This window comes from Heliangelus exortis, chromosome 2 (genome assembly GCF_036169615.1).
Source record: "Heliangelus exortis chromosome 2, bHelExo1.hap1, whole genome shotgun sequence".
Taxonomy (NCBI): Eukaryota; Metazoa; Chordata; class Aves; order Apodiformes; family Trochilidae; genus Heliangelus; species Heliangelus exortis.
In genome coordinates this window covers 28,241,959-28,254,045 of record NC_092423.1, presented here as the reverse complement: position 1 = coordinate 28,254,045, position 12,087 = coordinate 28,241,959, and positions in this window count along the sequence as shown.

Below are 12,087 nucleotides of genomic sequence, written 5' to 3'. Positions count from 1 at the left end.
GAAAGAGACGACTTTATACAATCTTTACTTGAGTCATAAATAACAAGGCCTACATTTTAGTTTTTACGTAAGAGACCAATGTAGGATTTCTTCATTCAAAAAATAACCCTCTTCATGCAATTTTCACTACACAGTTACGTAGGTACCCAGAATTCTCCTGGGGTTCACTGAAACTGCATCTGATAACAAGGAGAGGAGAAGCACACATAGGCAGTAGCCCTTCTCATACCAGCTGCAGAAAGCAGTCTAAGAAAGACACAGATAACAGAAATAAGATTTTTATATAAATATGCTAATGTGTAGAATTCAGGTTTTCAGAGACACTGATCAAAATTATTTATATCCTGTAACTAAACCAATTGTCCTATATGTAAAAATATGATCAAATTAAAGTACTATATCTGTTCTTTGCTATGTAACTGTGTTGTCTAATAAACTATTGGATACTAACCTAACAGGGAGACAAGAATTTCTTTTTCCTAACATTTCACTTGATCAAGAATGCCTCAGCTTTCAGGAGTCAGCTCTGTGTTTTACGAGATATAAAATTCCCACCCAAGATGTTTCCAGGAATTTGGTTATAGAAACAACCTAATCCTATTTCTGGAAAACAGGGAATAGGGATGTCAAGTTTCTGAAGCTGGATTTGACAGTGCTGAGAAACAGGAAGCATGTTCCACTGATTGTTACTTGATTTCATAACAAGAATAATTAAAAGACCACACAGAGAGTTTTTCCCAGCACTTAGAGAAACATGGCAGCTTGTCATAATCCTCTTTCAATTACTGGTGAACATTTTCATCTTTGAGTTGCTGACAAGCAGGCAACTGTAAAGCAAAGCTTTCTGTAACCTCTTGTTCCAATTTCATCACAGCTCAAAGGCAGGCACTTAACCAAGCACTTGGGAACCTAAAATGCTATTTGTGTGCTCAGGAGAACAGCTCAGGAAACCTCCCTTAACTAGTTTAGACACTTGAGACACCTTAAGAACCTGAAGTTTCAGGCTTTTAGAGTGCATCAATCAGAGAAAATAATGGTATTTCTACAGGGTAAGAGGAAGTTTGCTTGTTGTTCTGCAGAAACCTAGCTTTAGCCTCAAGTGTTTGGGCAAGCCCTTTGGCAGCAAGGTGGGGATGGTATTACAAGCATTTTCCTGCAGCTCATGTTGGTCCTCCCTCAGCCACCATAGCTGCATCCCCTGCTGCCTCCCTGCATTTTCTGCTGCTCACTCAAATATTCTATTTATAACAGAACAAGGGATATAATTTGTATCGAGTACTAGGATAAGCCAGTTGTAACTGAGATAAGCCAAAATAACATAAATAATCCAAAAATCCTGAGTTAAAACCATCGTTTTATATTTGTTCACAACCTGAAAATTGTACAGGGGTTCTGAATTCATCCCCAGCTGTTTACAGAACTGGTAACAAAGTCAATTAAGGTTCTCTACATAGAAAAGAAGGCAGAATCTGCAGCTTAGCTCTACAAGCTTCATTTCTAAACCTCTGCCTTCCCTCCACAAGGAGCAATTTGATTAAGTGGTTTCTCCATAGGCAGTCTTCAATGGCCTTGTCAGGAAGCAAAAAGCAAAACAAACGAACAAAACAAATAAAATGAGAAATAATGTCTAATAAACAAGGAAGTACAGCAATTTAATCCTATTGTATTTTTTATTTTTATACACAGGGGATCAAATCCAGAAGTGATGTGAATCAGTTAAGACTGAAATTGGTCCTAATTCTTATTGTTAGAATCTCTCAGTGACTCAGAGAGGCAACTGGAAAAACAAAATAAAAGCTACCTAGGTGAATATTCACCTCCTAGTAACAGAAAGAGGAAAGTTGCTGTGTTTATGTAGGAGGCTTTTCAACATGCAACATCTTAAAACATTGTTTTAAAACCCCTATATATGTATATAGATATTCATATGTACCTATATACATGGGTGTATATACACACATGTAGACATTAAAATGCCTTTGCTTCAAAAGCCAGATTATTTTTTCACTGTTCCCAGTCACTGGACAAATGTCTGCAAATAATGTCCAGAAGGAAATGCATGATGAAGACCTTATCAGTGCACACATTTTATTGAGAAAAACAGCAGATTTAAGACACACCTCCCATTTTGTCCAGCCTGCACTTAAATCGTGGTGTGGTCAGCTGTTGCAGAGTAATGGATTTGGGGTGCTGAGGTTCTGCTCGTAGGATTGTCTAAAAATCAAATGATATAACATTCCCAGAATTTACCCTAAGCAACAGGATGAGGAGTTTTATATCTTCTGCTTGCACAACTGTGAACAATGAATTTACTCCAACAGAGGGATAGAGAAAGCCATCAGAGAGCAAGTGGTGTGGGCCAGCACCACCTTTTTGGGTTTGCATCTCAGAGACAATTCTGCAGACTGATTTTTGCCAATGGAGTTCTGTTTGCCTGCCATTACTGCTTGACCTTGCTCTTTTACTCTCACTCTTGTCACATACTGTGCAATGCTCATTTTTATTTTTTTTTAATTATGACTATTTATTTTGTAGTGTAGATTCCTACCTCCTTAATAATAACAAGGATTCAAGCAATAAAAACATTATATCTCTTACTACTATAACTTTAAATTCTACTGGTAATTCCTTTCTTGGTGAAGACTTGACCAGAATTAAGCAAGTTTGGTCCCAAGAGTGAATTAAAGTTTTCACTTTTTTTTCCTGAAGGTGGTCTGTCCTTGGAAGAAAAGGGAAAGTTTTAGGTATAGCTGAGAAAAGAATGAAGATTCCTTATGTACCCTTTTATTACTACTTTGTTATGAATCTTTCTCATTTCATGTGGATATAAAGTGGATTGGTTGCTCTACCATTCTCTCAAAACTGGACAACCTTTTAGTTTTCTGCTGTGACACAATCTTATTGGATTACCTTTGATTTCAGTGGAAAATAGCCCATCATTAGATGACCTCTGCTTTTGGAAATTCAGCTGGATTTAACAGTGGCAAGTCAAATGTTGAAATCAGAGGGGAACAAATATGGGGCTGTCTCCTCTAGAAATTTATCTGTATAAAAGCATCACACTTATTTTACCTTACCTTAATTAATTTCTATGATTCTATCACAGTATGGGAAATCATTATAATCTTTCAGGTTGGAAAAGACCCTTGGTATCATCGAGTCCAACCATCATCCCTACTCTACAAAGCTCTCCCCTAGACCATATTCCCCAACACCACATCTAAACAACTCTTAAATACATCCAGGCATGGTGACTCAACCACCTCCCTGGGCAGCCTAATCCGTTGTCAGATCACTCCTTCTGTGAAAATTTTTTTCCTAATGTTCAGTCTTAACCTACCCTCTTGCAGTTTGATGCCATTCCCTTTTTTTTTCTGTCTCTACCTGTGAGACGAGACCAGCACCAACCTTTCAGATAGTTATAGAAAGCAATGAGGTCCCCCCTCAGTCTCCTCTTCCTCAAACTAAACAGTCCCAGCTCCTTCAATTGTTCTTCATAAGATTTATTCTCCAGGCTCTTCATGAGCTTCATTTCCCTCCTCTGCACCAGTAATGGTCATGGACTGCTGTTGTTACAGCAGTGTACTGGGAACATTTCCACTGGTCAAAAAATTCTGATAATCTTAATATCTGTTAAATGCCTTTTGCCATCACACATGTTGTGTGTCAGTAGAATCCATCCTGCTCTCAATGAAAGTAGTTCTTTGAGAGGGATGAGGAGTTTGGGCCCAGGATCCTCATACTTGGGTGAGGTTTTTTTGAGGAGGCTTGGTTTGATTTTTGGGGGGGGGTTAATTCTTCCCTAGTAACCAGTCTGTAAGCCTATTCTCATGTACCTTTTGTCAGCCAGAATCAAGTCTTATTGAATTATTAATGAATTCTCATGCAAATTGATTCAAAAAGGGAAGAATTGTTTTTAAATATATCTTTAAATACTTCAGGCAACTGTGCATGATTTCTTTGACTGACTGTTGTATGAATATTCTCACACTCTCTCATACTCACAATTTGGGAAAAATGATATTGATCACTATTACTGAGACCAGTGTGACAGGCAGATAGGTCTTACTCTTTAGCACACTTTTCTAGTCTCAGACTACAAATTGCCCAGACAGGTCAGCCATTGAATAGCAAGTATTCATACAATGACTTCTAATTGCTTTCCTAAGTATCCTTTGAAGTATAGAGTCATAATAATTTCACTAGATACTCATTAGTCAAACCACAGTTACTTTTACTTAAAAATTAAAATAAGATGCGTGGGAGGGTGATGGAAATGGATCAAATAATTCTCCCATAACTTTTTAAGAAATTTTTTTTTGTTTAAAATTTCAGCCAGCAAAGAAGCCTGAACCCAAAGGTGTCTAACCACACTTTTATTGAACTCGAAGAACTGAAGTCATCACTTCAGCAAGAGCTTCCTAAGACACAAAGACTTAATTGATTTTCATCATAAACGTGTAATCCAATGTAACATTCTCCTCTTAGCTTCATTTCAGTCTTCCTATGCCTGGGTGCTTCTCATAAACCTTTTGCATGTATAGTTAGTCGTGAGGAACATTTTTTTTTAGATCTGAAGAGTAAATGGTATACATTGGTTATTAAGGCAAATTTTTCAGACCCATGTTATATATCTATATTCAGACTTTTACATAAAATTGTGTTAAATTTTGATACTGCTTGACACCCATTTACATTAGAAATATTGTTAGAAAAATAATGCAAATTTTATTGAGATGTGATAACTCTGTTGGTTTATTTAAGGCCCCTAGAAAACAGAGGTATGAGGTTTATTATACTTTAACCACTTTAAAACAATGCTACAGTTGTTAGTGACTGTTTTAGTAATTAAAGGACACTGCAGTCAGAAGATCAAAGAAACCACAGCTATGATCAGTCCAAACACAGTTCACTGATGTATGGGAATGCTGTGCCTTTTGGTGGATTTACACACTCTCCTTGCATTACAGAGGCATACCCTTATTATGAACATTTATAACCATACAGTCTCTAAAAATATATATATTTTTTTTTTTTTGGTAAAAAAAGCTAGATACTTAATAAACCTGACATAACATTTCAAAAATTCCTAGGCAGAGAATGTAGCAATCAACTTCTTATAAGGATTTTGTCTTCAATTCTGTGGAAGGAGCAGCCTGCTGTTTTAATGAGTAACCACTAAAGGACTGCTCTGCTAGTGGATATTGATTTCAACAGGGCTACTTGTCTCCTAGGCTGACATTTAATACTTGTCACAGGGATTGGCCTGCTCAGTGACTTTGGCAAAAGCATTACAGTAAGAAAACAGACAAACTTGTTGGGATTAGCAATTCTCCATGAAAACAGCTTTCAGTTAGCACCTTGAAAGGCCAAAAGCAAGGGAAAATTTTGATTTGGCAAAGTTAGAATTAATGGCAGCAAATTACAGAAGAGTGAGAAAGCCTAAACATTTAACTTTAATAGTTTTCTGCACATAATATATCAGGTAACAGATCACCTAATAGAAAGCAGCCAGCTCCAACAGCATTAAAAATACATTCTGTACTCCCATGTCACCTGGAGTGAGAGGAGCCTTGTCCTGTAAGAAGCAAAGAACCCAGAGACTCAGTAAAACCTGTGCACTTTCTTCCCTCTCTTTAAACCACCAGAGCAACTTTCATTTACACCATTTTTTTCGTGCTTTTATTACATTAGAAGCCCATTCTTAAAACTATGTTCTTTCTGAAAATCAGAAACTACTTCAAAGGGCTCTGTAGCTAATTTTCTTTGAATTAAAATTAGTTCGAGTTAAGGTGCCTAATATTTTTTTTAAGTCCTTAAAAAGGGAATTTCATACAAAGATCTAGGAAGATGCAGTTTACACCTTGGGTCAACTGTGGATATCAGGTTATAATTAAATTAAGTCACTCTCAACCTACCTTACCCATAGTTGTTTAACATCTGCTATTCTGTGTTTTCCCATGCCCTTCATTAATATAAGCCTGACAACTAATTTACATCTGAGGATTCACACTAAGAAGCATGAAGCCTAAAAGATAATTTTTGCCATTCTGAGACTAATGCCCTGCAAGGATTCAATCCAAGGTCTCAATACTCAAGATTTATTGCCTCTGTTTCAAATAAGTCCGTATAAACATCAATACAACAACTTTTTTTCTTAAAGCTAGTTTGTTCATTGCTGTGCACTTATGTAAAATTCCTATTATGTTCATGCTACCACAAGACTAGTAGCATTTTGCACTGACATGAATGACAACAGAATAGCAAGCAGGGACAAATCATCTCAATAGATGGGTTTCCTAGGAAACTAGAATTGTCTGAACTTTTCCAGTGTCAAATTTACAGAAAAGTATATAAAAAAGTAAATGACTGTATGACGTTTTCTTTCTTTTACTCCCCTGATGGTTCTAATGCAATCTCTTATGAGAATTCTCTCTCAACATTGATGTCCTTTCTAGAAGTCTGGATGAAAGTCCTCTGAACATTAGTATGTATTGTAATAATCTCCTGAAGTTCTGTTCCAGGTTAACAGGCAAGTGGGAAAGGGAATTATGCCTTTGATATAGAAATATAACAAGAAGATTTGCTTTCTGTCAAATTCTAAGTGGTAAACTTTTGGGAATTTTGTTACAAAATATTGCCAGAAAGCATGTTTTTTGTTTGGAACAAATAAATCTTATAAAAAAAGCTTAAATGAATTCTGAAGGTGAAAGGGTAAATTCCATTTCTGGAACATGCTGTTTGATTTTAACTTCATTTCACTAATTAAAATTGAAGAAGTTCTTAATGAGCTTGACATAAATATGTTTTACTTAGGTACCTTAGTAAATCAGAGGTAAATGTTTTTCGACTTATTGTGAAAGTTCATTTCCTAAATTGGATTGAATTGATAATGGTATCTTTTAGTATAACTCCAGTGAAACAGAGAGTTTCTCTCTCTGAGGGAACAGAAAAACAGAGACTCTCATGTCTGAGCTCCTATGTAAGACAAACACAAAGTCTTAATACATCATCAAGTTCAGTTTCAAGTTGTATCCCTTAGAAAGACACCTAGCCTTGAGGTAAAGTGCCTAATAACAGAAAATCCACCTCCCCATCCTTTCAATTTCCTACTTAAACTTTTTAAAATATAAGCCCTTTCCTGTATTTGTCTAAAGACCTTTATATCAGGTCTTGCTGCACTGCTGTATTTCTTTATCACTAGATTAAAATGTCAAAAATTATCTGTTTCCAGAAAATTGATCCTGTGATAACATTCCCCAGGTCATCATTTAAAGCCACCTTGGAAAAAAATGAGTAATTCAAATTTTTCCAGGGCTCTCCAGCCAGGCATAGCTCACAGATAATGGCTCTGGACCACCCTTACTCTTCCTTCAGGAACCCCTTCTGGCTTGGAGGAAGGAGTGTTCCCACATAGCAATGTAAGGCAGTCATATTCTAGGTGTGGGGCCAGACCCCATCATGTGCAAGGACTAATTTAGAGTTCTGTTTCCCTGGCAAAAATCCCAGGTGTTGTGAGTTGTTATTCACTGAGCTCTGAAGTGATCACAAATGTGACAGGACTCATTTTCATAGGCTCCTTTGTCCCTTTTCCTTCTTGTTCTTTTGGTTCTTGTGTATGACAAAAATCTGTATTACAACAGATAAGGTAAAATGTTTTTTGATTCATATATCATGACAATAGGTTAGTGGAAAAAGGCATTTATCAGACACGTTAGCAATAATTAAGTAGTAAATAAAATGCTTATCTAAATTCCAAACAAAATAACCTGCGTTTTCTGTCAAATCTAACATGTTAGTCAGTGTATAGATTGAATTTTAATGAAAGAATACTGAATTTTAGATTCAGAGATTCTGTAGAAATATTTTACTGAATATTCCAGATTTTTTTTCTGTTTTAAATTTAATTGCAAAGAGAATTAAAACAAGCAGTATCTAATTAACTGATCTGCACAATCTACAAGGGACAAATAAACTTATTGTGAGAATGGATGAGCACAGGAGAAGCACTTGGATCTTTACCTGAAACAGTGTTGAGTGTTACTTTAACACATTTTTCCACAGTGTACTTCTCTGATAAACTATGCTGCTCTTAAAAAAACTGCTTTTACTGCTCTGTGCTGTCCTTCCTGGAACTAGGATTTTAATCCAAAACCCATTAAATCCAGTGGTAGTCTATATATTCTCTTCACTGAATCCTGGATGAAATCTTATGTGAGTGGAAACCAGAGAAAAAGGCTTCTGCATTTCTTGTAATCCTCGTATTACGAAAGTATTTTGATCTGTAGCACTAAGACACCCCAAAGAGCCAGATATCATTTGCAGTTTCTAATTAGGAGAATTAGTTGTTCTAAGAGAGCTCTACATCTCATTTTTTATATTAGTGTAATCTCCTGAGAGCAGTTCCCAACATAAGCAGCACTCCCCTATTTTCCTAACACTTCAGAAATGTGCTGGACTATTGCCCTTTCCACCTCTGTGTCCTCTGGGCACTGTTTGGTTCAAATTATACTACTGAGAGTCAATTTGGCCCTGAGCACTGTGTTCACAATATATTAGCCAAGATCCACATATTATAACTCAAGCATGGTGAGTCTCTATCCTACAATCCTTTTGTGGCCCTGGGCTTGCAGCTAAGCACTTCACCATCTCAAGCACTCCTTCCATTAGCTATGGAGCTTGGAGTGCTTTTATGGGTTTTTCCTCTTTTCTAGTGGGTTGTGGCTTTGTCTTGGTTTTTTTTTTTCTCTTCAGCTTCTGGCATCCTTCAGCTATGGAAAGATACAGACTTGTTTATGTGCAGTCAGGCTGATGCGTTCAATGAATAGCTTGCAGTACAGAAAAAAATAAGAGGGTCACAAAGTGCTCCATTATTGAAGCTTTCTTCAGTCAGCTGCCATACAGCTGTAATATCTCCAGTGCTTTTTGCTCTTCCTTGGAGCTCGTGCACTTTGAAAACTGCTGTAACTTTCTCTTGTACTTGATCCTACTTGGTTAGGAAGCTGGAATCCAGGAAGAATGCACACCAGCATGAGCAATGGTTTGCTTGCACATTCCCAGTATTTTTTTACCAGAAGCTCTCAGCATGTTTTGCAAACATTTTTAAATTACTCATTCTTTGAGGCACACACACATTATAGTTTAAATGATATAGCTGAGGAAAGTGAGGTACACCAAATATCAAGCCCTAGCATTTGCAGAGGCTGGGTACTCCCTGGTCCCAATGAGCTGGAATTACAAGCATTCAGTACCTGCAAATATCTTCCCACAAGACTACCCACAAAAAAAAAACACTGCAAATGTGGAAACAACCCAGGAGTCCTGACTCCCATCTTCTACATTCATCAGATGCCTTTCCCACAATTCAAAGAAAACTAAATGGATGGAGACAAACAGCATGAAAAGGATCAGACATCTTCAGTTACTGGCCATGGCTAAATCAATTATTGCTAACAGGTGTTTTAATGTGGACTACTTAATGCTTATTATCAGAGCCTCCAATGTTTTTCTGTTATTGAAAAGAAGCCTCAAGAGACTGGCATTCATGATTCAAGAAAACAGAAAAGAAAAATCAAAATTGAAGGGAAGGGTATGTTTTCTCCCCTTTTCTCAGTCAAGATTCCATGGTGGTAGCAAAACACTCTTCTTGAAGTTCTGCACTTAACAATATTTCAGGACAGAGGAGTTTTAAAGAGGAGTTCTTCCTTTTTAAGGCTTGACAATTCTACTTTGGTCTTAGTTTCCTAACTGCTATAAGAAACAGGAAAAACTCCTTTTCTGTGCAGTCATTTGTATATGAGGTGCATCCAATTCTATGCTGCATTTCTTTGAGAGGCTAAACAGAGGATGAGAAAGGGCTGTGGTTTCTGGGGGTCACTCTTGTACACCACCAGCCCAACCAGCTACAGGCCTGGAAATGGCACCAAATACCTTTTAATGATATTCACAAACTCCTAGCAGATCTTGTGGCCTCCCCAAGCTGACTCCAGAGGCATGACCCCAGTTTCACTTAAAACTGATTCTCTTTCAGGGCTGGCAGGAGCCTAGGGAAAGGTAGCACTGCTGTGTAAAGGGAGAGTCTGATTTTTAAGCAGAGTACACTGAAGATACCAAGTCCAGGGAGGAAAAAAATGAAAGGGATTGGGTTTTGCACATAATTTTTAGATCTGAAAAGGAAGGATTTTTTGATGTTTATCCATTTGATTCCCATCTGATCAGGTGGTTCCAGCTTTTGAATAAAAACACCATCCCCTTTCCAGCTGGTAAAAATACACCAGGAAAGCAAATATCCATCACAGAGGTACTGGGACATGTCATTTTGCTTACCCCAGTTCTATTCCTTGCCACTGTGCTAGAGATCTAGAGAGACAGTAGACATGATCTGAGTATAGATGCTAATGGGATTATGGGGATGTATGTTGTTTAAAATCTGAAACCTTTGTAGTCTTCATAATGTTTAAAAGCATTTTCCCACTTTCACTGTGTTTCTACCACAGATGTAAAATTTTCTCCTTTGACACTTAGAGTTTTTCTTGGGCACTCATTTCCTTCTGCACTACCCCTTCTATCCTGGTCTTGTGTAAAACTTTTGTAACAAATTAGGAACTGATAATAATTTCTGCAGTACTTTTTTTTTCATGTTGTTGGGAAGCAATATAATTTTAACAGGGAATGAGCTGTAACACTTCTCACCTTTGGAGGGTGTGGGGTGGGGTTGAAAAAGGAATAAGAGGGTTATGGAGAACAGGTTTTTATTAAAAAACAAATATAGTTTGCCCATTCATTTCTCCAACCTGATAATTGTAACTAAATATGCAGATGTATGTGGACATTACCTCTCTGCATGAATAAAATTAAATGAATTGTCATGCCATGGAGAACATTATTTTAATTTTATTTTTTTAACTTAAATACTAGAAATCTCTTGAGCTAGTTATCATGTTCTCTATTTTATGAACTCTTCAGGCTAGTTAGCACCATATCTATGTCTTGCACAGCACTGAACAATAAAACTAAATGTTATACTCAAAAAAACACTGTTTTCCTGGCTCTGGCAAAATTTCAAAGGTCTGCAAGTTCTCTCTGGATAAAAAAGTTGAGTCAAAACAAAACTCTAGAGATTCTCTTTTGAGCAAATCCATCTCCCAAGACTGTTTGAAACCCATCTGTGAAACCCAAACTTCAGGATTTAGCATCTAGAGTTTAGTTTAGTAATCCTAACTACAAGACTTTGCTTTTTTTCCTTAGTCTGTGATTCAGAGACTGGAGCTGCTCTCTGGAAAATAAATGCATAAATGCAACTAAAAAAATTGGACAAAAATCTGCATGTGCTTGACCTCCTCTGTTCCAAGTCTTGTCTTGAACATATGATTCTTCACATTTTATTTCCACACTTTTGTTTTCTCTGGTTGTATAGCTGTCCTGAATGATCCTAAACATCTGCTGGTATTGCTAAACATGCTGCTAAACATACACTGGTATTGCTATAGAAGAACAGATATTTCTTGCTGTACTCTGTGCCAAAACTCAAGTGTAATTCTGAACTTTAAATCTAGATTTTTTCTTTCAGAGACTTTTAAACCATGGCTATCATGATCATCTCATATTCCTTTTCTAAGCCTAGAAAGGCTCACTTGCCATGGCCTATAGGCACTGGCAAACCTCCTCTTTTTTATGATCATCTTATGGAAAACATAACCTTGTGTCATAAAATTTCTTGCTCCCTTATGACAGGCAACTAACCTAGCCACTAACCAGACATTCCTCCACTACCATCATCTCCATTATATTCTAATAAGACTCCAAGCTAATACAAATATCCCCCCAAAATAGTCTAAATTCTATATTGTCTGTCAGTGACAAACAGGCATTTTTTAGTCTCTTTTCTTGAAAGGCATTAATAGAAGAGCTAGCCTTTCTCCTATTCTTAATCTTAGTTTGTATTTGGAGTATTTTATTGATGAAAAAATATAACATACATTTTTCCTGTACTGGTTCAGTCTGTTGTCCATGTGGAGTGTTCTGCATAAGATACTACTTTAATTTTGGAAATATAGCAAAAAAATACAGTGTATCAAATCTGACAGA